Source organism: Equus caballus, chromosome 9, assembly GCF_041296265.1.
Source record: "Equus caballus isolate H_3958 breed thoroughbred chromosome 9, TB-T2T, whole genome shotgun sequence".
Taxonomy (NCBI): domain Eukaryota; kingdom Metazoa; phylum Chordata; class Mammalia; order Perissodactyla; family Equidae; genus Equus; species Equus caballus.
The window spans coordinates 79787400-79812616 of NC_091692.1; positions in this window are offsets into that span (position 1 = coordinate 79787400).

The window sequence follows — 25217 nt, forward strand, 5'->3', positions numbered from 1 at the left end:
CATTTTCTCTGAATTTCCAAAATAACTATACTATAGTTTAAACCACATTTCAGTGTTTGATGATAACCCTGTGCCTATTTCTTTGGTTTTATTTGTGTCATCTTTGTGTCCTTTAATGGCTTATAAGATACAGAGAAAGAAATTCTTCTCACTCTTTTCTGGCATAGTTTCTAGATAGACAGTGGCTCCTTAAAAATTATACAAAGATGGAAAATTCTGAGGGAAGTGAACTAGGATGAATCAATGGCGTTCTAAATTCCAGGTATTGTGCTAGATGTTTTGAGGCTTTATTTTTACTGAAACCTCACAACAATGCAGTGAGACCCTATTATTCTTATTTTTAAGACGAATGTTTTGAGATGCGGAAAGGTTATTTTTATTTGTCCAATATCATACCACTGGGAAGTAGCACATCTGAGGTTTCTGTATTTTTTTTCCTGCTCATTTCATAAATTACTGTTTGTATTTTTATGTATTTATTCATTTAAACATCTATATATTTAATGCTAGATTCAGTTGAATACAGATACGAAATTGATATTTTTACAACCACTGCCCTCAAACCTGCTGGGTCAGTTTCCCCTTCTCTGCCTCTGACAGAATCCCAGGCAGTCCAAGCTGTTGCAGTCACAGCTGGTTAATCTTATATTCAGTTTCAGGCAAGACTTTGAAGTTCAAAATTTCTCCTTCTCCCAGATTGGACCTGAGCCTCATCTTCCACAGTTGAGCAACATGGGAACAAGGAGTATGGTTTGTTCCTCATCTTCCACCCTTCCACTCTCTTGTTTTCTCTTTCCTCCTTCAAGCCCGTTGACGTTCCTGGATTCTTCAGGTTTTAAAAAGTGAAAATGGATGAGAGGGATGGATTGGTTTTGTTCTCCCTTAACTATTAAATGCCTTCGGTGTGGCAGATGTCCAAAATTTAGATGTCAATGAAGATTTGAACATGGAATAGTCTGTCATACTGTTTTATTGTAAAGAAAGACCTAGTAAATATGGCTTTTTACTTAGAAAAGTCCAGAGAATAAATGCAAGAGGACACAATTGAGAAAGGAATTACAGTAGTAAGAGGAGGAAAACAATAAAGGAGGACTCCAATGGAGAAGACATTCAGAGAATTTTTATTGATAAAAGCACTCAGGTGAAAGAAAAAAGATCTATGAAATAGACTCAAGGGTATTGATATGAATAAAATGGAGAAAACCTGTGAAGTCGATTCTGGGTTGACAAAAGAGATAAAGGAGATATAGACTGGAAGACCATCTGGCTTTCATTTCCCAAGTAGGTGTTCATTGAAATTCTCATTCCCAACATATGAGGATTTGATGCGGGATTCTGTGATTGCTCAGACTCTATCAAGTTTTGGAATCAAGAAATAATAGGCAAAATCACAATGGGGCTTGTTTGTTGAAGGGTAGGGGAGGAATACAAAGAAAAATAATGAATATGTGCTTTCATTTAGAGAAAAATACAGTAAGTTTTACAAAACTGTGGGAATTTTATTTCTGAAGAGAGTTTCCCTATTTCCCTTCAAAGTGAAGTTTAGGGAACTTATCCTCTGAGAGCATTAGGATGTACATTATTTATTGTGTTGTGGCTTGTTGGGTGGTCTGCTTTCCTGTTGGGATCAGACTTGAAAAGTTTTATCTCTGCTCATATTTATTCAAAAACTATTTTTGAGTGTCTTCAGATTTCACTATAAATGTTCACATAAACATAAGCAGTATTTTCTAATAATTTTAAGGAACATTATGAAATGATAAATTTCTGAAAAAAAAGTTGATAATAGAGTGTTTGTTTAGGTACCCGAGCCTGTGGTTGCTGAAAAGATCACAAACTACAATGTGAATATATTGTATTAATATTCTTTATAAAATTACCCAGATTGGAATATATCATAATTTTTGTATATTAATCCCAAGTTGTTGAGTCTCTATAATAATAATAATGGGAATGAGAATCCATTGACTCTTTCTTCCACTGGTTCAAACAGGACATCAGTCCTCTAAAACATGAAATGCCCATTTAGAGAAATTGTCAGATGGTAGTTCTCTCTCAGTCTCTCTCTTTCTCTATTTCTCTCTCTCTCTCTTACACACACACGTGTGCACACACACACACACTCTATTGTTCACATCTCTATGTCTGATAGATATGGACTGTCTTTTCCTATAATATAACAATCTTAAGAAACCTTTCCAAATAAGAAAGCGCTTCCAAATTTATATGTTTGAAAACTATTATACGTTCTCAACACTAGGCCAGAAATAGGGTTAAGTCACAATATAAGGCATTAAGGGACGTGCTGGTTCTGAGAACGGAGAAATGGGACTATCCTCCAAAAGAGCTGCAGGGTTAGCCAGAAGGAGCTGGGAGAAGATGCACGGGAGCAGACTCTGAAGGTGTTTGATCAAGGGGGCTGGAACATGAGATTGAATAAGGGAGAGTTATCAATTTGAGAACCCTCTCCTGATACACAGAATTTAACATCCTGGCAAGAACACCAGGAGATGGTACAAATATGCTACAAAGATGCCTCCTAGAAGAACGGAGAAAACTATGGCCAGAATTGCTGCGGCCAAAGATGAAAGAAGGTATTAAATGTTTTAAAGATGTGGATATGCTAAAGTAGATATTCTATGTAAGACCAGAGAACTATATCCCATGGGAAGACAAGGAGGATAAATTATTTATTAAAGCAATAAAAAACGCACTGGTGGGTGGAACACCAAAATAATTTAGGAGTTCAATGGTAGTTCCTGATTGACAGACAATAGGAGATACTGCTTCAGAACTGGGTTCTATAATACAGTATAGCTGATAAGACCCCAAAACAATAGAAGCCAGATGGTTTTGTTTAACTGTCAGAAGCCAGGTAGACAATATCAGATGGGTAGCAGGGGTTCCTGACTGCAAAGAGCTATAGAGATAGTTAATAGAACATGGCATCTGTATCACTGATGGGTGACCAACAAGGTTTGCTACTCAATGTGTACAATCATAAGAAAACAGAGAGGATTGATCAGGAGAATAAGAGCAATAGTCCCATTAAAAAAACTCATGGCCCTATGCCCAGTTTTCAGAACTGAGCCTGTTTTTGGACTCAAAACCAATTGATTGAATGAAAAGTTGAATCTATTACTATAGAAACATTCTGCAAACTCAAGACAGGTTTCCAAGGTAATTATTCCAGGTGGAATCTGTCCCTCAGTCCCCACATGTCTATTATGTAATTGTGGGGGAAAAAGAAAGCATAGATATAACAGATACTTCAAATCAGATGAGAAGAGGGACATGCAGCCATCACTGATTTACTATAAGGAGGAAATGCTGCCTAAAGATATTGTGAGGCGTCTCTGTCTGCGAGTGAGAGAAGTCTCTTAATTCAATCCTGATTCTGCTCTCTGGGAATAATTCCAATGTTCAGTGTTCTCCTTGGCCCTTGGTTATGCCCTCTGGAAGGTTCTAACCCTCCATGATGACATCTGAAGAAGGTGTTGAAATCAGGCCCTAATTGAGGAGTATACCACTTCCAAAGTCTATTTCCAGTTAGTGCAAGCATTGAGCTAGAAGATTCTTTTATAGCTTGAGAAAAGAATTTTGTTCCACTCTAAGGTCTTTTTTCAGTGGCAATGCAATTCCCTTGAACTTTAGTAACCTTCTGTTTTATTTATTTACAGACAAATTCATATGCTAATACATTGCTGTTTTTAAAATTTTATATTTATCATTTTATTTGTTCTCAAATCTGCTGTCTTTTCTTCCTTCTCTCTATAATTCTTTCAAATTTAATGATGGCTATTTTGAAGCTCCCTGAGTTAATATGCTTTAAGAGAAAAGCCACATCTCTAAACTTATCTTTGCCTGAAGTTTGAATGTTATTGAGACCTTTTTGTTCTAATCCTTTTACAGGCCTATATCGTGTCACTTGATATAATAGATAGAAAATATTCCCACCTTCTCAAAGATGTCCATGTCCTAGAACCTACAAATACATTACCTGATACGGCAAAAGGACTTTGCAGACATGATTTAGTTAAGGATTTGAGATGAAGAGCTTGTCCCAGGTTGTCCAGGTCGGCCCCATATAATCACAAGGGTACTTCAAAGAGGGAGACAGCAGAATCAGAGTCAGAGATCTGCCATTAGAAGCAGAAGTTTGAGTGATGTGGGGACAGGAGCTAAGGGAATGGGCAGCCTCTAAAAGTTAGACAATCTGAAGTCTTTTTCTCCCCCCTCTCCTAATTCTTAAACATTTCAGACTAGAAATGACATGTCATAGTTCTACGCACATTCACTAGGTGAGTACTAGTCATCTGCCAACCAGAGATGCAAGAACAGACTGAGAGTTGTGGAAGTGTGGCCAGAAAGAAGACTAAATAGGCTTTACTGGACACGTCAAAGTTTCTGTCATGGTCAGATGGAGTCTTCTCGTGGAAGTGGTTTTCACGCTGTAATCTGAGTATTAGTAGGAAACAACCAGGTAAATAGGAAGTGAACTGATTGGTGTTAATTAAGCACTTAATACGTACAAATTAAATGAATGCATGGATGAAAGCGAAGACCTGGGGCAGAAATGAGAGTAGCAGTTTGAGGAACAGAAGATCCTTGTAGGTGGAACAAAACGAGTAAGGTAAAGAGTATTTGATGGTGAGGATAAAATGAAATCAGGAGCCAAATCATGCCAGATTTTGTAGATCATGTTAATTTTTAAGTTTGTTACATATGTGATGAGATTCATTGATGTATCTTAAGAGTGGGAGTGACACCAAGGATTAGTATTATTGAAAGCTTCTTAGACTGCTGAATACAACAATGAATGGACAGAGGTACGGTGGATATAAGAGGACAGATGTGAGATTATCACAGTAGTTTTGGTGGGAGAAGCAGTAGTTATACTTTGACTTAATGAAACCAAAATGAAAAGAGGTGGATACATTTGTGATATATTTTGGAATTTATTTCTCCCACTGGAGTCATTATTGTTTCCAGTTTCAATCACACACACACACACACATACAGTCCAAAGAATTTTCTTTCTTTTCATCACAGTCTTTGATAGATGAAAGTGGGATCATAAATGTAGAAAATGTATGTTAAATTTAAATTAAGAAGTATTATAATGACTGCAAGTTGATTGAGTGCCAGTTTGAGCTGACTGTATTGTAATGTGTTGAGGAGAATTCAAAGCCAACATTGAGTCAGAAAGAGTGCCATAACTGACCCTTACTGTTTAACCATGGGCACAGAGAAAAAGGAGAGGTGACATATACCATATGTTTGTATTAACACACAAGAGGTGAGGCATAAAGTCCTATTTCCCCTCTGCCTTCAGTTTTAGATTTTTCATTGGATTGGGGACAGTGGAAAAGGCACAAAATGAGAAAGAACATGCCAAGAGGGGCCACTCAGGCACACAGAGCAGCTGTCCTGCAACAGGGAATTATAAAGGAAACATTAGCATAAAAGAGATGCAATATATGTCCCATGATTGCAAAACCATATTGAATTCCCTGTTCATCTAAGTCATGTTTCACATCTGGCCCATATGTGTAATTGAAAATCTCAGAATTGCATTTTCCTGAAGGAAGATAAAGATGCCAAATGCTTTACTAAGAAGAGTTATTTATTTGTGAGTAATATGCATGGAAATGTGACAAAGGGAAAGTTATGCCTGGCACTGGGATTTAGCACTAGCAAGTGAGATAAAAACCTCCTTTGAAAGAAGGTACATAAGAAGTTGTAAACTTTTACTCCATTTAGCACAAATTAATAACTGGAAACTGAAACAAAGCACAGATGGCATAAAGTCAACCTAGAGTCTTCCGGGACCCATTATTTAGACCAAAAAAAAAGGGCACGAGAGAGAAAGCAAAGGTAGAAGTTCTACATTACTAAAAGCACATTGCTCAAATTCAGGAGACAGCTGCCTCCTTAACTCAATGCTTAATTTAATTGAATCTACATGATGCTAAAGCATCCAGATAGTTAGCTAATTAGAAATTAGAATAAAGAATAACTTGATGAATGGTGGAATTTTTGACTCGTCATCCAGATGTTTTGACCCAATAATAAACAAATATTTTATTGCAAATGATAGTAATTTGGCTTCAACATGTTTCATAAAAACCATCAAAAAGAGTACTATTATATACTACAAATATTATATAGTATTGTAATCTAGGATTCCTCCTTCTAATTATCAACAATTCTGACATTTCCAGAGCATTTTGCTACCTTCATTGTTTCCTTGCCTTGAGCAGGCAGGTGAAGCAGAACCATAATCTTAGGCAGTGGCCACAGGGTGTGCTTGTGAATATTCCAGAATAGACAGGGGCTCTTGTAAGGTGCATTTCACCAAATATATCTATGGCTCTGGTCAAATTGCTTGTTCTCATTAAGCGTCAGGGTATTTTTCTTTTAAAAAATAAAGCCATTAGAATGAATAACTATGACAGGAATACTTTTGGCTGCAAGTAGCAGAAACTGAACTAATAGTAACTTGCAAATACAGGTTGATTTTTCTTACATAATAAGTAGTCTGGAGATGACCAACGTGGACAGTGGCTCCAAGATACCCTCACAGGCTCAGGCTTCTTCCGGATTTGTGCTCCACTATTCCTAACTGTTTGCTTTTCACCTCATGGTCATAAAATGACAACATTAGCTCCAAAGATTGTGCCTACATTCAATACAGCAGCAGGAAGGACAAATGGTATTGCCTGCTGTGCTGGCTCCTTATATTAGGAATACATAATTTTTTAAAAAATAAAATCTCATTAGACATTGTCTTACATATCAGTAATCAGAAATATGTTCCATGGCCAACTCTAGATGAAAAAGGGAAGGTAGAAGAAAATATAGACCTGAGCACATTTTTATTCCAAACCAAATGAGGTGCTATTGGGAAGGAGAAAATGGAAAATGACTAGCTCATATGCATCTGTTTCTCTCACAGGGGTTACTAAGACCTCTTTCCGATTCAAAACTTGGTGACAGAGAAAGTTAAGATAGACAAGGATTAGTGGAATTGCCAAACTGGTATTAGGAAATCTTTGTGCAGTTCTTATGACTATTTGGAGAGTTGCCTGTAACTGAGCAGAACCCTTTGGGTCTTCTCATTTACGATTACAAAATATAACTTTCACCAAAAAAATTACATGATTAAAAGATGCAACTTATACAAAAACTGCCACGATAACTTCTTACTTTTTGGAAAGATTATCAGCATTACTGCTAGGATTCATGGGCTTTGTGAGAAAATTTCTGCACAACTTTCAATTAAATTAACAGTTGTCAAGATGTTGCCTTTTTAATATGGTAACCAGATGTATCTTTCTCAGTCTGATTGTACTCATTCTTTTTCTGCGTTTCTGAAAAAGATTATATACATTACTCTCTCCACAACAATTATATATATAATAATTAACCATTAATTACTAATAATTAATTAATAAATTTTATATAAATAATCTGGTTTTTTACTTTGCTGGATTCCTTAAATGTTCCGTGTGTGTGTGTGTGTGTATTTAATGACTATGGTGTTTAATTCACCATAGAATTCTGAAGGCTGAGCATAGAGAAAAAAACTTAGCTAGCGATTTGAAAGAGTTCAGATATCTTAACAGCTATTCTCTTCTGCTGAATGACTAGAATCAAAGAAGCCCACATTAATATGGAAAATTTTAGGACATTCACCAGATATTTATAGAGAACCTATTTTGTGCTATATGGCAGACACTGTTCGAGGCTCAGTGGGGGAAAAGATAGTGATGAATAATGTGGAACATATCCCTGCTTTCATGAAGATTGTATTTTAGTGAAGACATAGAAGTAAAAAGTAATGTACATTCAATTCAGATAGAGCAATGGAATAGAAAGTGACTAGGCCTGGCGGGGGCAGAATGTTCAGAGAAGGCATTTCAGTGACTTTTGAACTAACAACTAATATTCCTTTCCTCTGTTTAATCCCAATTCTTTCTACTTATTCTTAAACAAAACTCTATTATAAGAGCTTTCTATCCTTACTCAGGTAACTGAGTAATTCATCAATTTTCTCCATAATTTTCAGTGTGTGCCCTGAGGCAAATCTAAATTTTGTGGAATTTGATACATATTCGCTTTGGGGGATCCTCTTTAGGAAAAATTAATACAATTGCAATTAGAAAACTTGATATAAATAGAAATATTTATTTATACTAAGAAAAAGTACAACAAATTTAGAATTTTTAAAAAATTGACAAATTCCCCAAATCGCAAAGTCCAGAAAAGTAACAATATTTTAATTAACTAATTGATTAACATCCCTCTATAATCATTTCCCCTATGTTTTGCCTACGTAGTTGTGATTAACTTGACAACTTTGTAATATTATTTTGCTAAAGACATTGAAAAATATAATTTAGCCTTGCTCCTATCATGAGAGATTGAATTTTTTATGTGTATTTGGAATGTGCGGAACATGTAAATTCCCACAAAATGTAGTCTCACTTTATATTATAGATTGTCCTGTACCAACAAAAAAATCTTATTTGAACATTAAGAAAGAAAAAAGAGAGCAAACAAGTTTTATGTTGACCAGTTACAAATTAATTAAATCTTTTCCTTACAATTTTACACATTTGACGGTTTGAAGAGTTTTTTACAGAATAGCTTCTGGATCAGGACATTTCTAATCTGGCTTCTCTTTCCATTCCTAACCTATTTCTGGTGCCTGCTGTCATAGAACATATTAACATATGCCTATGTTAGCACACTAACATCATCTACATTAACATTATCTAACAGATTAACAATTAGCTATGCAACTTCTGGCCCTGCACATCTGTGTCATAATAAACCAATCCCATACAGCACAGAACATACCATAATTTTAAGAACTGCACTTCTAAGAACTATACTTGTAAGTGATGTTTGAAAAATCATATAATTCTATTCCACTAAATCCAATCTAAATGTATTCTCAAGCCAAATTCCTGTTAATCGTATCCCACAAACGCTAACCTCCATTCCAATGCCACCGTGATATAAGGGGAACTGGGACAGCAGGGAAAAGCAATCTACTGACCTTAGGATTTTTCTTTGGGAGGAGACGTCCTTCTGTGCTTATTTCAGATAGTAGAAGTTTGTATCCCCATCTCTTCATAGCAAGAGCTCTGGCAACACTTAAAATATCTGGTTTAAGATCTGTTGGGGCCCCCATTGATTCATAGTTGAGCGCTGGTCTTCCATGTAGTCCCTGGAGAAAAGGTGAGGCTAAAACAGGTATTCCATTCAGATATCCTTGCCCTGGAATGGAAACAAATCAACATGAATAAATCAAATTACCTCTCATTTTCTGTAAATTAGGGTATTTTGGATTTCAAGAAACAGAAATTCCAAATCAACTGGCTTAAAATTATAAAGAATTTTATTGGAACATATGTCTGAAAAGGCAGAGGCAGGATGGATTTGCATGCTTTATTAGTGTCAACTCCGGTTCTCAGCGATTCTCTTGGCTCTACTCTACTGAGTATGTGGCTTCAATTTCAGGCTGATTACCTTCATGGTAGTAAAATTGTAGAAGCTTCAGGTCTTAGATCCACACCATATATAATCTCAGAGACGAGAAATCTTCTCTTAAGTCCCATACTTACATCATCACTGTATCGGGGAAATGTTCTGTACGAATTTTCATAGGCCTATGTAGGGGCAGATCTCTGAAGCAATACTTGAGGGGTGGAGGGGTACTACTTCATTAATTGGACCAGGCCATTGAAGTCTAAAGTGTCTTTCACAAGGTGGCTTCACATAGGGGACAACTAGAGTGGAACCTGAGGGTGCAAACATTAACTCCTACACCTTTATAAAGCATTGACCAATTGACAAATTACTTTCATGTATATATATGCACAATTTCTTTGATGCAAATTTTCTGTATGCATTAAAAATTTTAAAGCGTAGGTCCCGTAATCTCCCAATAACTATCTGGTTCTCTTAATGGAAGATTTAAAAAGTTTTCCAGAGTGGTGTCAGCATCATGGTGGAGTGAGTTGCTTTCTTTGTCTCTCCCCCCTAAATTATAACTAAATGGACATTCACCATTCATTAACCCAACAGAGGACTCCTCACACAGTACAACATAATGCCTGAGAGACCCATGCAGCCATATATCTGAAGGTGGATGGACTGGATCCCCAGGAAGCAGTGGAACTAAGTGAGTGGACCCTCAACCCTTCCCCAGTGGCAGTGATCCAGGCCACTGGTCCTCACACAGTGGCTGGCCAGTGCGACTGTAAGAGGAGGCAGGGGAAGGCTGGCACTCACATGAACACTTTGGAGTGGTACCTTAGCCTACAGGATTACCCACTGTGTTGTGGCAGTCCCACCCATGGGAACACTCCTTACCAAGTAGTAGAAGCTCGGACCCCATGAAGGAGTCCCACCCACCAAGCCCAGCAGCTAGCTGAAAGGCCTGAACCACCTGTGAGAACAGCACAGCCTTTGGGAAAGAAAGCACGCCTCCTGCTTAACACAGCAGCTCAGTTGGTCCCCTGCTGAGCACAGTGGCCCACCTGCATGTAAGTGGCCTGCCTGCTGAGTACAAAGGCCCTGCCCACATGTGTGTACGCAACCCACCAAGCAACTGCAGCCAGCCCATGGAAACACAGAGTAGCACTACTGAAACAACTTCCAGTAGACTAGGCAGGATCAGAAAACACAGCTCCTGATCCCCCAGCAGTGACAGGTGGAATCTTCCACCTGATACTACCACAAATGTGCTGGCAAAGGATCAATTCACCAAACACCATAAAGAACTACAGTAACACTTTGGAGCAGAAGGAAAATGACAAGTCTCCAGAAACCAATCCTGAAGTCACAGAAATTTACAATCTAAATGACAGAGAATTCAAAATAGTGGTCATAAAGTAGCTCAACAAGTTACAAGAAAACTCAGAAAGACAGTTCAATGAGCTCATGGATAAAATTATGAGCAGAAGGAAGGAATATTTCATCAAAGAGATTGAAGCCCTTAAGAAAAACTATACAGAAATTCTGGATATGAGGAACACAATTAATGAGATAAAAAATAATCTGGAAACCACAAAAAATAATGCTGACCTAATGAAGGAGAGAATAAGTGACTAAGAAGATAGAAATCTAGACACGCTTCAGGTGAAGGAAGAGAGAGAACTAAGATTTTTTAAAAATGAAAAAATTCTTTGAGAAATATATGACTCAATTAGGAAAAGCAACATAAGGATTATAAGTATTCAAGAGGGAGAAGAAAAGCAGAAAGGAGCAGAGAGCTTGTTAAAAGAAACAATAGCTGAGAACTTCCCAAACATGGGGAAAGAACTGTATTTACAAGTACATGAAGCAAATCTAACTCCTAATCATATCAATGCAAAAAGACCATCTCCAAGGCATAAAATATTAAAACTAGCAAAAGTCAATGACAAAGGAAATATATTAAGGGCAGTAAGACAGAAGAAAATAACCTAGAAAGGAACCCCCTATCAGGCTCTAAGTGGATTTCTCAGCAGAAATCTTACATGCTAGGAGAGAATGGAATGATATATTCAAAACACTGAAAGACAAAAACTTTCAGTCAAGAATACTCTTTCCAGTAAAATTATCCTTTAGATATGAAGGAGAAATAAAAGTTTTCCTCGATAAACAAAAGCTGAGGGAGTTCACCGCCATTAGACTTGCCTTACAAGAAATGATGCAAGAAGCCCTCCTCCTTGAAACAAAAAGGCAACAGTTTACAAAGCTTTGAGCAAGGAGATCAACAGATAGACAAAATCAGAAAATTGCAGCTATCTATCAGAACAGGTTAGCAAACAATCACAACATAAAAGATAAAATGAAGGAAAGCATCAAAAATAATTATAAACACTTCAACTTAGTCAGAAACTCATAACACAAAACTGAATAATTTGTGACAACAATAACTCAGGAAAGGAAGAAGAAAGGGATGGAATCTGCTTAGGCTAATGGAGATAAGAGGCTACGAGAAAATGGACTATCTCATTTATGAGGTATTTTATACAAATTTCAAGGTAATCACTAAATAAAAAATCAGAGCAGAGCCACAAATCACAAATAAAGAGAAAACTGAGAAAATCATCACAGAAAACCACCAAACTGAAATGGTAGTCAGAAATACAATAGAAAAGAAACAATGGAAATATAGAACAACTGGAAAACAAGAGATAAAGTGGCAGAATTAAGCCCTCATGTATCCAACAATCACTCTAAATATAAATGCATTGAATTCAATTATCTATATCAAAAGACACAGAGTGGCTGGATGGATAAAAAATCATGACCCAAGAATATGCTGCCTCCAGGAAACACATCTCAATTCTAAAGACAAACATAGGCTCAGAGTGAAGGGAAGGAATGTGATACTCCAAGCAAATGGAAAGCAAAAGAAAGCAGGTGATGCCATACTTATATCAGACAAAGTAGACTTCAAGATAAAAAAGACAACAAGAGACAAAGAGGGGCAGTATATAATGATAAAAGGGAAATTCCACCAAGAGGACATAACACTTATGAATATATATGAAGCTAACACAGGATCACCAAAGTATATAAAGCAACTATTAACAGACCTAAAGAGAGAATTTGGTGGCAACACAATAATAGTAGGGACCTCAACACCTCACTTGCATCAATGGATAGAGCATCCAGACAGAAAGTCAACAAGGAAACAGTGGCCTTAAGTGAAACACTAGACCAGATGGACTTAATAGACCATTCCACCCCAAATCAGCAGAATACACAGTCTTCTCAAGTGCACATGGAGCATTCTCAAAGTTAGACCATATCTTGGGAAACAAGGCAAGCCTCAATAAATTTGAGAAGACTGAAGTCATATCAAGCATCTCTTCTGACCACAATGCTGTGAAACTAGAAACCAACTATGAGACAAAAGCTGGGAAAATCACAAAGATGTGGAGACTAAACAACACACTGCTGAACAACCATTGGATGAATGAAGAAATCAAAAAATACCTGGAGACAAAGGAAAATGAAAACACAACACACAAAACCTTATGGGATGCAGCAAAAGCAGTACTAAGAGGGAAATTTATAGCAATACAAGCCTACCTCAACAAACAAAATTAATCTCAAATAAATAACCTTAAACTACACCTAGCAGAACAACAAAAAGAAGAACAAACAAAGCCCAAAGTCAGCAGAAAGAGGCAAATAACAAAAATTAGAGGAGAAATAAATGAAATAGAGACTAAAAAGACAATAGAAAGGATCAATGAAACTAACTACTGGTTCTTTGTGAAGATAAACAAAATTGACAAACCCTTAGCCAAATTCACTAAGAAAATAAGAGAGAAGGCTCAAATGAATAAAATTAAAAATGAAAGAGGAGAAATTACCATGGACACCACAGAAATACAAAGGATTATAAGAGAATACTACGAAAAACTATATGCCCAAAAATTGGGCAATCTAGAAGAAATGCATAAATTCTTAGACTCATACAACCTCCCAAAACTGAATCAATAAAACTAGAGAATCTGAATAGACCAATCACAAGTAAAGAGATTGAAACAGTAATCAAAAACCTACCAAAAAAAAAAGTCTAGGACCAGATTACTTCTCTGGAGAATTCTACCAAACACTCAAAGAAAATTTAATACCTATCCTTCTCAAACTATTCCAAATTTGAAGAAGACAGAATGCTTCTCAACTCATTCTAGAGGCCAACACTACCCTGATACCAAAATGAGTCAAGGACAACACAAAGAAGGAAAATTACAGGCCAATATCGCTGATGAACATAGATGCAATCCTCAACCCAACATTGGCAAACCAAATACAGCAATACATTAAAAGGATCATACACCATGATCAAGTCTTATTTATATGAGAGACACAGGGATGTTTCAACATCCACAAATCAATGTGATACACCATGTTAACAAATTGAGGAATAAAACTCACATGATCATCTCAATAGATGCAGAGGAAGCATTTAACAAGATACAACATCCATTTATGATAAAAAAAAAAAAAACGCTCAGTAAAATGGGTATAGAAGGAAAGTACTTCAACATAATAAAGGACACAGATGGGAGACTCACAGCCAACATAATACTTGATTGTGAAAAACTGAAAGCATTCTCTCTGAGAACATGAACAAGACAACAATGCCCACTCTCACTACTCCAATTCAACATAGTGATGGAGGTTTTGGCCAGAGCAATTTAGGGAGGAAAAATAAATAAAATGTATCCAAATTGGAAAGGAAGAAGTAAAATGCTTGCTGTGTGCAGGTGACATGATTCTCTGTATAGAAAACCTTAAAGAATCCACCAGAAAACTATGAGAAATAATCAGCAACTACTGCAAAGTTGCAGGGTACAAAATCAACTTACAAAAATCAGTTGCATTTCTATACACTAATAATGAACTAGCAGAAAGGGAAGTCAAGAATACAATCCCATTTACAATCACAACAAAAAGAATAAAATATCTTGGAATAAATCTAACAAAGGAGGTGAAAGATCTATATACTGAAAACTATAAGACATTATTGAAAGAAATGGAAGAAGTCATAAAGAAATGGAAAGATATTCCATACTAATGGATTGGAAGAATAAATATACTTAAAATGTCCATATTACCTAACGCAATCTATAGATTCAATGAATTCCAATCAGAAGCCCCATGACTTTCTTCACAGAAATAGAATATATATGGCAGAACGAAGACCCAAAATAGCCAAAGCAATCCTTAAAAAAAAAGGAACACTGGAGGCATCACAATCCTTGACTTCAGAATATACTACAAAGCCATAGTAATCAAAATCACATGATACCGGCACAAAAACAGACACATAGATCCATGGAACAGAGTTCAAAGCCCAGAAATAAAGCCACACATCTATGGACAGCTAATCTTTGACAAAGGAGCCAAGAACATACAATGTAGAAAGGAAAGTCTCTTCAATAAATGTTGTTAGGATAACTGGACAGCCACATGCGGAAGAAGGAAATAGGCCACTATGTTACATCATATACAAAAATTAACTCAAAATGGATTAAAGACTTGAATATAAGACCTGAAGCCATAAAACTCCTAGAAGAAAATGTAGGTAGTACACTCTTTGACATTGGTCTGAGTAGCATCTTTTGGAATACCATGTTCAGGCAAGGGAAACAAAAGAAAATTTAGCAATTGGGTCTCCATCAGACTAAAAATCTTCTGCAAGGCAAAGGTAACCATGAATAAAATGAAAAGACAACCCACCAACTGGGAGAAAATATTTCCAAATCGTATATCTGACAAGGGGTTAATTTCCAAAATATATAAAGAACTCATACAACTTAACAACAACAACAACCAACCTGATCAAAAAATGGGCAGAGGATATGAACAGACATTTTTTCAAAGAAGATACATATGGAAAGATTTTCAATATCACTAATTATTAGGGAAATGCAAATCAAAACTACAATGAGATATAATCTCATGCCCATCAGAACGGCTATAAGTAACAATACAAAAAATAACAAATGTTGGAGAGGATGAGGAGAAAAGGGAACACTTATACACTGCTGGTGGGAGTGCAAACTGGTGTATCCACTATGGAAAACAGTATGGAGATTTCTCAAAAAGTTAAAAATAGAAATATCATATGATCCAGCCATGCCATTACTAGGTATTTATCCAAAGAACATGAAATCAACAATACGAAGAGATTTATGCACCCCTATGTTCACTGCAGCATTATTCACAATAGCAAAAGCATGGAAGCAACCCAATTGCCCATAAACTGATGAATGGATAAAGAAGATGTGGTATATATTTATAATAGAATACTGCTCAGCCGTTAAAGAAGGCAAAATGATCCCATTTGCAACAACATGGATGAACCTTGAGAGTATCATGCTAAATAAAATAAGCCAGACAGAGAAGGACAAACATTGTATGATTTCATTCATATGTGGAAGATAAACAGAGACATGGATAAAGAGAACAGATTAGTACTTACCAGAGGGGAAGGGGGAGGGGTGGTTGGGTGAAATGGTTAAAGGGGGGGGGCATAAGTATGGTGATGGTAAAAACTACACTATTGGTGCTGAGCACAATGCAGACTATATGGAAACTTATATATAATAATGTACACCTGTAATTACAAAATGTTATAAACCAATATGATCTCAATAAAATAATTTAAAAATAATAACAATAAAAACACAAATAAATAAAAAAAAATTTCCAATTGCATCAGCTTGAACAATGGACCCAAAAAGAATATGAGATGGCTTAGAAGAGGAATGGGAAACCAGGAAATTTTGGGCAAAGTCTTGGCTTTAGCTCTGGTTGCTTGCGTTATTCTGCACAACTCATGCAGCTTACCTGGGTCTCTCTTTCACCATTTTAAAGTAAGTAAGGAAATGCACAATGAAGTCCCTAAGTTTCCCAAACTAGAGGTATGTAGCAATGTTCACTTTCCTCTATGGGAATGAACAGAGTGGTTGAGAAGGAAGGGAATCAGGAAATCAAAGAAGCTTGATGGAGAGACAAGATTTAAAAAAAAACTACTTATACCTCCCTCCTCCTGTTTGTGGGGGCCCAGACAGGTAGACCCTGACAGTGTAGATCATAATATGCTAGAATTCAACAATTCTACTTTATATATAATAACTTAGGGTCATGTGTGTGTGCACATGGACGTGTGCATGTGTGTTTGTGTTGGAGGTGGGACATGTTGTTGTGGAGATAGAAACTTAAATCCACCTGTGTGGACCTCCAGGCTGCTGGAGGCAGGATGCAGTGGTAGAGAGCCCAACAAAGCAAAGCATAGCCAACACTTTGGGAGGGGGGTTATCTCTTGTTTCAAAAGTGATATAAAATAGATTAATAGCATTTTATATTTCATAATTGAGTAAAAGGTACTATTTTCATAATGAAAGTCAAAAGAAATATTTGACAAAGAGATTTGGGAACAACTAAGTAGTCTATTAAATTCACTCTAGGTTAGTAGGTCCAAAAATCAAATAGTATATACAAATTTCTGGTGGCTTTTCCACTATGTCACTGTGAAGAAGTTTCTTTGTCACTTGTCTTGGCATGGATGGTTTATTTCTCTATTCTCCATCTCTCTCCCACCACATTAGCAAGTTGTCCTGGATGGAAGTTGTATTGGGCAAAAGAAGTCATCAATCTCCTAAAGAAAACAAGTCCCCACCCACCCCATAGTATAGAGGAAAACAGCAAAACTGTGGCATCAGAAAGACCTTAGTCAATCTCACAAATCCACAACCACAATTTAATTGTGCAACCTTGGATAAGTGACTGTCTATAAATTTGTAACTTCACATTAAAATAAAGCTGATAACTAAGCCAAAGGTAATTTTTTGAGGATTCATGAGAAAACTATTTGAAAAGAAGTACGTGGAAGGTCAATTTTCTTTCAAGCTTAAACAAGCATATTTGTAATATTAGTAAATAATGGTAGTATTACTATAGCAATAGAATAGCAATAATAATAGGAATAGTAATAATGATTATTATTCCCATAGTTGGATTCACCTTTGGCAACGACTATTTTGGTATGGAAAAATCACAGGAATAAGCCAGTTAATTATGAAAATATGAAGCAAATGTGTATTCTTATTCTTGAGGCTACTTTCAACCAGCAAAGTAATCTAAATTCAGGTGCTTCAAAGTAAAATGTTAAATATTCTCTTCAGTAATATAATCTGGTTCATTAAAATAAGGAGAAGTAGGCATAGTTACAATTTTTTTCCTAAATCTTATTTTCTTTTTTACCACGTATTTCTGTGTGTTTACTTTTGGGAGGCGTGTATGTGCGTTCGTGTGTCTGTGTCTGTGTAAGAGACAAACTCAGAACTGATCTTTCCTTCATGGTAGAGAAAAGCATATGAAAAAGAATGTTAGAGTGCTCCGGGAACAAAACTCTTGCGCCTCACACATATTTAAGATGAAATTGCTCGGTCTTGGAGATGTGCAACAGTGGATCTCCCAAAAGACTGTAAGATCCACAACAACAAAGAACATGCTGGTTCTTCTTTCATTTGTTATTGTTTGTAACCACTGAGCACCCACTATCTAGCACAATGCCTGGTACTGGAAATTATTATATCTGCTGAATAAATGGATGAGATAATTTCAAATGAATGAATATCCATCCACCAGAGTATCCACTTTCAGTAAACAGATGTTGTCATTTACATTCATCCAAGCGACAGAATTGAGTTGTTCCTGAGCTGTGGAAGGGAGTTCTTCTCTTATCTCTGGGGCTAGGAGGGAGTTGGATCTGGACCCCACGGAATAAACATGAAAAGTGAGTCTTATTATTGGGAGTTAGCTTGTCTTTAGCTCACAGAAGCAGGTGGGGTTGGGAAGGGACTGTGAGGGTGGATTTGGTCAATTTCTTAAAAATATACATTTGCAGTAGCAATATGTGCAACTAATTAATTAGCCTCTCTTGGTCTGTTCGATATATATATCAAACTATATCATTATATATAGTATGTATATATTTATATATAGTGTATATTATATACATTTCATAATATATAGTATATAATGTATAGTATACATATTTATATATAGTATATATATTTATATATGTAATTATATGTGTATTTGTGCTTTAAAGCTATTACCCTAAGAATTTTTAAATACTATAGCCTTGAACTAGCAGCAGTTAACCTGGAGGCATGAGCTTTTAGGTGATTTTCAGCATCAGCTCAAAGTAGGATGACAATTGGAGAGAGAAGTGAAAGACAGTATAAAGTTATGGAGCACGTACGTGTTTTTGAGGGGACCTATCAGACACTCCTCTGGGAGAGGAACCTAGCAGAATCAGGAAGGACAGTAGTTTGAATTTATTGAAATTTATGTATGAAAGGAAACGTCACCTTATTTCTAAATACAGGTTGGTGAGATCTGTGGATACATTCATGACATATATGGCATCCCTAGAAAAACAGTGTCTGGCATGTACCAGTCTTCCTAAGTTGGTTATCATTGTTCCTATTATTATTTTTGTGATTACTACTCTGATTGATGTGCCCAACCAAATAAGACATGGAGAAGCCCTTATTGAATGCCCTGCACTTTTGTAGATGTGAGAGATGATACAAAAATTGGATAACACCTACAGCAAGAAATGTAAATTCAGCTCTTCAGATAAGGCTCATGTTCAGAAAAGATCTAATCTACAAAGAAATAAGATGTAAAATAAAATACAAATTTATTTCGTACTAAATGCTAGGAAAGTTCATTGTGTTTCTATTAGTGCTCTGAGTCATGACTAATTCTGGAAAGAAGTGATATGGGCTCCCGGAGAGAAGTCATGCTGTCTCTAGCTGAGGCTAAGACAAGGATCAAAAGATTTCTCACGGTACTTTTTCTGCCCACAGAACCTACAAGTTGAATGGAGACTTACAGAAGAGTGACAAATGAGAAGCAGCATGTGATTTTCAGGTCTTATTTTTTTGCCAAAGAAAACAAATGTCATTTTACTTTTTTTTTTTTAACAGAGACACAGCAATTGTAAAGAAGGTGCTATTGCTGCAAAGGGATCCAGAGAGTGAAAACTCATGGAAAAATGAGATGTCTTTTACAAGCGCCATAAATTTCCAATTCCTTCCCCAAGAATTGAGAACAAGTGTGGTTCTTCAATGTACAGGGTGTTCTAATTAGGACACGAGCTAACCATTTCCTTTTTAGTAGCCTCTGTATTGATGATTGCCTGAAGCAGAAATGCTCAGAGAGGCCAAACCTGTGTTCATGTGCAATGTGGAATGACAACACGGGGGCCAACATTTTGGCCAATAAATTCAAGCCAAAACAATTTTTTGCATGAATTATGCAGAGGCAATATAAATCTTCTGTTTTCCTTATATGTTGGGCCAGCATTCCTTGAACAGAAATATTTTATATCTTTCCTTTGGATTATAGACTTGTTAACGGAAAGGCAGGAAAGGCTTCTAGAGAAATAAAGCTTAATAACTGTTTTCTCTGAAGACGTAATTAAAGATCGGTTAAGGGGCTGGCCCGTGGCTGAGTGGTTGAGTTCGCGAGCTCCGCTTCGGTTTTGATGAAGCAGGGTTTTGACGGTTCAGATCTTGGGCGCGGACATGGCACCGCTCATCTAAGCCATGCTGAGGCAGCATCCCACATGCCTACAAGTGGAAGGACCCACAACTAAAAATGTACAACTATGTACTGGGGGGGTACTTTGGGGAGAAAAAGGAAAGATAAAATCTTAAAAAAAAAATTGGTTAAGTGTTTTTCTGGAGTCTTGTTTACACTTACTGCCATCCCAGTATAAAAAGGAAAAATGAATTGACTTTCTTAAGGCACATTTTAAGAACCACAAACTCCAAAACTGTAAGCTTTAGTTTATAGTTTTCCAAATGGAAAATGGATTCTTCTCTGGTACCCAACAGGTGCTCCTCATAAATGCTTACTACAAGCTAAAGAAAATACTCAGATGAAACTAGAAATGGAAAAAATGAGCCTAAGGATAAACGTTGAATTCTGAAGTAATTATGGCGTGGGAAAAATTTTAAAGGTAATCAAATTAGAAATTAGTGGAAACAATCTTAAGGAGGACAGTGAGTTCTCCTTCTGATATAATAAGCAAGAATTGAAATAGGAAGAGTTTATTTAAATAGTATGTGGAAAGTACACAATTTATAACTAAGAGGCTAATGCAGACATCCAAAAAGAGCGTGATTTACAATAGGGTAAGGAGAAAAAAACGGAGCGTAGATTTATTTATTCATTCACCAAATATATTTTGGCACCTACTAGGTACTTAAAACTGTCCTACGTTCTAGGGATGAAACAGTGTGCAAAAATGAAGGCAAAGAGCATTCAATCCACAGGGGAAAATAAGCTTTTGTAGACTCTGCCACATCTGCCCAGGAACCCAACTGCAAAAACAAAATCTGATAAACGCAAGAAGATGCATCGTATAAAGGCAGTCTGCCCTTCTTTTTTAAACTGGTGACCTGCTGGATATTTTACTTGCAGTTTTAAGGGTTCTGTGATTCTAAAGATCTCAGAAGAAATGATAAATCAAAACTAAAAGCTGGACCAGATGCAAAGGACAAGTGCTCTTTTCTCTTGGCCTAGTGTATTGGAAGTAGGCTATCAGGGATCTTTGACCTATTTCTGTCAATTCAAAGAACATGGCTATCATAGAAGGAAATACACCATCATGTATTCTTCAGAGCTACACAAATATACTCCCTATTACCTTATGGTTACAGGATTCTTGATCTCCTTCTACTGTAATGTTGATTTTATTGTTACCAGATGCTTGGCCCTGTGCCTTGGGTTACTCAGGTTCACTGGCCCAGCAAACAAAACAAAATTGGAATCATATTGAGTACATACATTTGAGGAAATAATGATATGGAAGAGAAATAAGAAGGACAGCGCCAAAGGGGGAAAAAAATTGAGGTGCTGTCTTATGAAGGTAGGAATATGAATGCCAAGAACCTTTAAGAACTGAACTCAGCCTTCGAAAGAAAGCTTTAATGTGTGAGCAATTTCCAGTGGCTACCAGGACAAACCATACTCATATATGATTCACAAAGCTTTGTTTTAAGGCACTGAGAGAAGGACTGACTGTGCAAGTGATGAAATGCACACTCCCCCCATATCCAAAAACCCATTGCAGTGATATTTGTCAAAGCCTGTCTGCATGAAATTAGATTTTTAATACATTTTATATTTATGGTAGATTGAGCTTGGCAGATGGTTTTTTGTAAATCCCTGCATTCAGTAAATCATGCTGAACGACTTACCTTAGAGCATCAATTTCCCTGTCGATCGAATAAACAATAGCTGCGTGTTCAGACGGTCCCATTGAACTTCACCACTCAGCTTGCCCCCTTTCCTGCCTCCTACTTGCTTGCGCTACGACTGTTCTTCAATTGGCCTCTTGAGCCCCCACCTCCTGAAAGATGACAGATAGGAGCTGTCAGTGACATATGTAGGGTAATGGATAAGAATGTGTCACTTGTAGCCAGAAAAGCACAGATAGAGTCATAACTCTGCCATTTATGAGGTGTAGGACCTGGAAAACCACTACCTCTCTGAGTTTCAGCTACAGTATTTTTATCTACGAAAAGGGGATTATAATACATTCCTTGTCTATCTAAGAAGGTAGGTGTGATGACTAAATGAGAACACGTGTGGGAAAGCTTTGTAAGTTAGAAAGTGCCTTACTATTGCTGAGTATTTGCAATGTGTGAAAATAACATTTAAATTTGAAACTGGAGTACATTTGACAGTGCGCTATTGATATTTCAATAAATATTTCGGAGATATTTGAACTAATCCTGTCACATTCTTCGATTTATTTTGAATTCCATTTGATTCAAAAAGAACCTTGACTCCTTGTTGTTAAAATGCCCATGTAATTGGATATTCAGAAAACACCAGGGCCTAGAAACAACTGTTAAGCCGCTCCAGGTTCCCACTGAAACAAATTTCTGGGGAGTACAATTTATAACAAAAGCCAGAACTATGGCCTTGACTTCCTGATTACAGAGACATTTTCATAGACAGAACATAGAAGGATGTTTAGCGAGTTGTGTGTGTGTGTGTGTGTGTGTGTGATGAATTTTGTGTGTGTGTGTGGTAAAATACACAACGTTTAATAGCCCATCTTCCCCATTTTTCAAGTCCACAATTCAGTAGTGTTAAGTATGTTCACATTGTTGTGCAGCAGATCCTATAACTTTTTCATCTTGCAAAACTGAAATTCTGTACCCGTTAAACACTCATTTTTCCCTCCTCCCTCCCCTCAGCCCTTGCAATCACCTTTCTACCTTCTGTTTCTGTGATTTTTACTACTTTAAATACTAAATATGTGAGGGATCATATAGTATTTGTCCATTTGTGACTGGCTTATTTTGCTTAGCATAATGTCCTCAAGATTCATCCATGTTGTAGCATGTGACAGGTTTCCTTCTTTTTTAACACTGCTTAATATAGCATTGTATGTATATACCACATTTTCTTTATCTATCCATCTGTCAATGGACATTCGGGTTGCTTCCATCTCTTGGGTATTGTGAATAATGCTGCAATAAACATGGGTCTGCAAATGTTTCTTCAAGATTCTTCTTTCAATTCATGTGAATATATACTCAGAAGTAAGATTGCTGTATCATATGGTAATTTTATTTTTTTGGTAATTCTAATTTAGTAGGTAATTATAATTTAATTATTTGAGAAACCTCTGTGCTGCTTTCCGTAAAGGGTATACCATTTCACATTCCCACCAACAGTGCACAGGGGTTCCAGTTTCTCCACATCCTTGCCAAGACTTGTTATTTTCTGTTCTTTTGATAGTGGTCATGCTAATCGGTATGAGGTGATATCTTATTGTGGCTTTGATTGGCATTTCTCTTATGATTAGCCATGTTGACTATCTATTCATAAGCTTCTTGACCATTCATATATCTTCTTTGAGAATTATCTATTCAAGTTTTTTTGCCCACTTTTAAATTAGGTTATTTGATTTTTTGCTACTGAGTTGTATGGGTTCCTTGTATATTTTGGATATTGACTCCTTATCAGATATAAGATTTGCAAATATTTCCTTTCATTCTGTAGGTTGCCATTTCACTCTATTGAGTGTTTCCATTGATGTGCAGAAGTCTTTAAGTTTTATATTGTTAAAATGTCCATATTACCCAAAGTTATCTACAGATTCAATGCAATTCGTATCAAAATTCCAAAGGCATTCTTTGTAGAAGTTGAAAAAACTATCCTAAAATTCATATGGAATCTCTAGGGACCCTGAACAGCCAAAACAATCTTAAAAAAGAAGGACAAAGTTGGAGGCCTCACACTTACTGATTTAAAAACATATTATAAAGAAACAATAATCAAGACAGTGTGGTTGTGGCCTAAAGATAGATATATAAACTAATGGAATGGAATAGAGAGCCCAGAAACAAACCTGTGCATCTATGACCAAATGATTTTCGACAAGGGTGACAAGACTACACAATGGTGAAAGAACAGTCTCTTCAAGAAACGGTGTTGGGAAAACTGAATATCCACATGCATGACAAATAATATGAAATCCTTATTCATTCAACATTTCTTGAGTATTTGTTATACAGAAGGAGAAAGCTAAGGCTACAGTAAAATATAAATCTTATAAAATCTATATTCCTTGTTTATGTTTTATTATATATAAAAGCCTCTTCATGTTGTTAAATCTAGTTCATTCAACAACAATTTATTGAGTTTCTGGTATCTGTCAGGCTACATGAAAGGCACTGGGAGTACAAAGATAAATTTCCATTTGTATCCATGGATTCTATTTATCAATGTTTTATCTTTTCTCTGAGTCAGACCCAGATTCTTCACCGACCTCTTAAGTTATACATCTCTGAACTAGATAAAATGCTCTTCTCAGTGTCTTACAAATGGGATTTGTTACAGATATTTACACTTGTTGGATTCAATAAACACTTATTGAGTAACGCAATGTGTGAGACATCAATGAACACTAGAGATGTGAAGATGAACAAGGTACCACCTCTCCCCTTAAAATATGAAAGAACAAAATTGTGCTATAGGAATCTCTAATGCTTGTTCCCTCAGAAACATTAATTTCAACAACTATCCACATGTGAAAATAACTTCATAAGAGCCAAGGATTCCCTCCAGGTGAGAGATTATAGCACCTGGATGATGCACCAAAATAAGAAAAGATGCATTGAGGAGGACAGGAAAGATAGATTCACACTGGTCCCATCACCTCTCCCAGAAGCTCAGGTAGCCCAGTACAGAGAGAGACACCCTTCCCCTGGAGAAGGAGAGTGAAGTAAGCACTTAATTTCCCCAGGGATCCCAGAGCTGGTCTGCCCTGCACTGAGCTGAATCCTACAGCCCCAGGTGGCTCCCTGCAGCCTCCTGCAAACCCAGACTCCCTATCATCCCCATCACCTGCCAGCTCCACTGGCTTCAGGCAGCTTCTGGGGTCCCAGGCATCATCCTTGGCATCAGACTCCCAGTGGCTCCTGTGAACCCAAGACCCCAGCTCACCCTGGTGCCTGAGTCTCCAATGGCCCCAGGCAACATTAGCAGCGCAGGCAGCTCCTGCAGCAAAGGGGATCCCAGCAGGCTCCTGTGATCCAGGTCCCTGGCTCTCCCAGCATTTGCTGGCTTCAGGGCTCTCAGGAGGT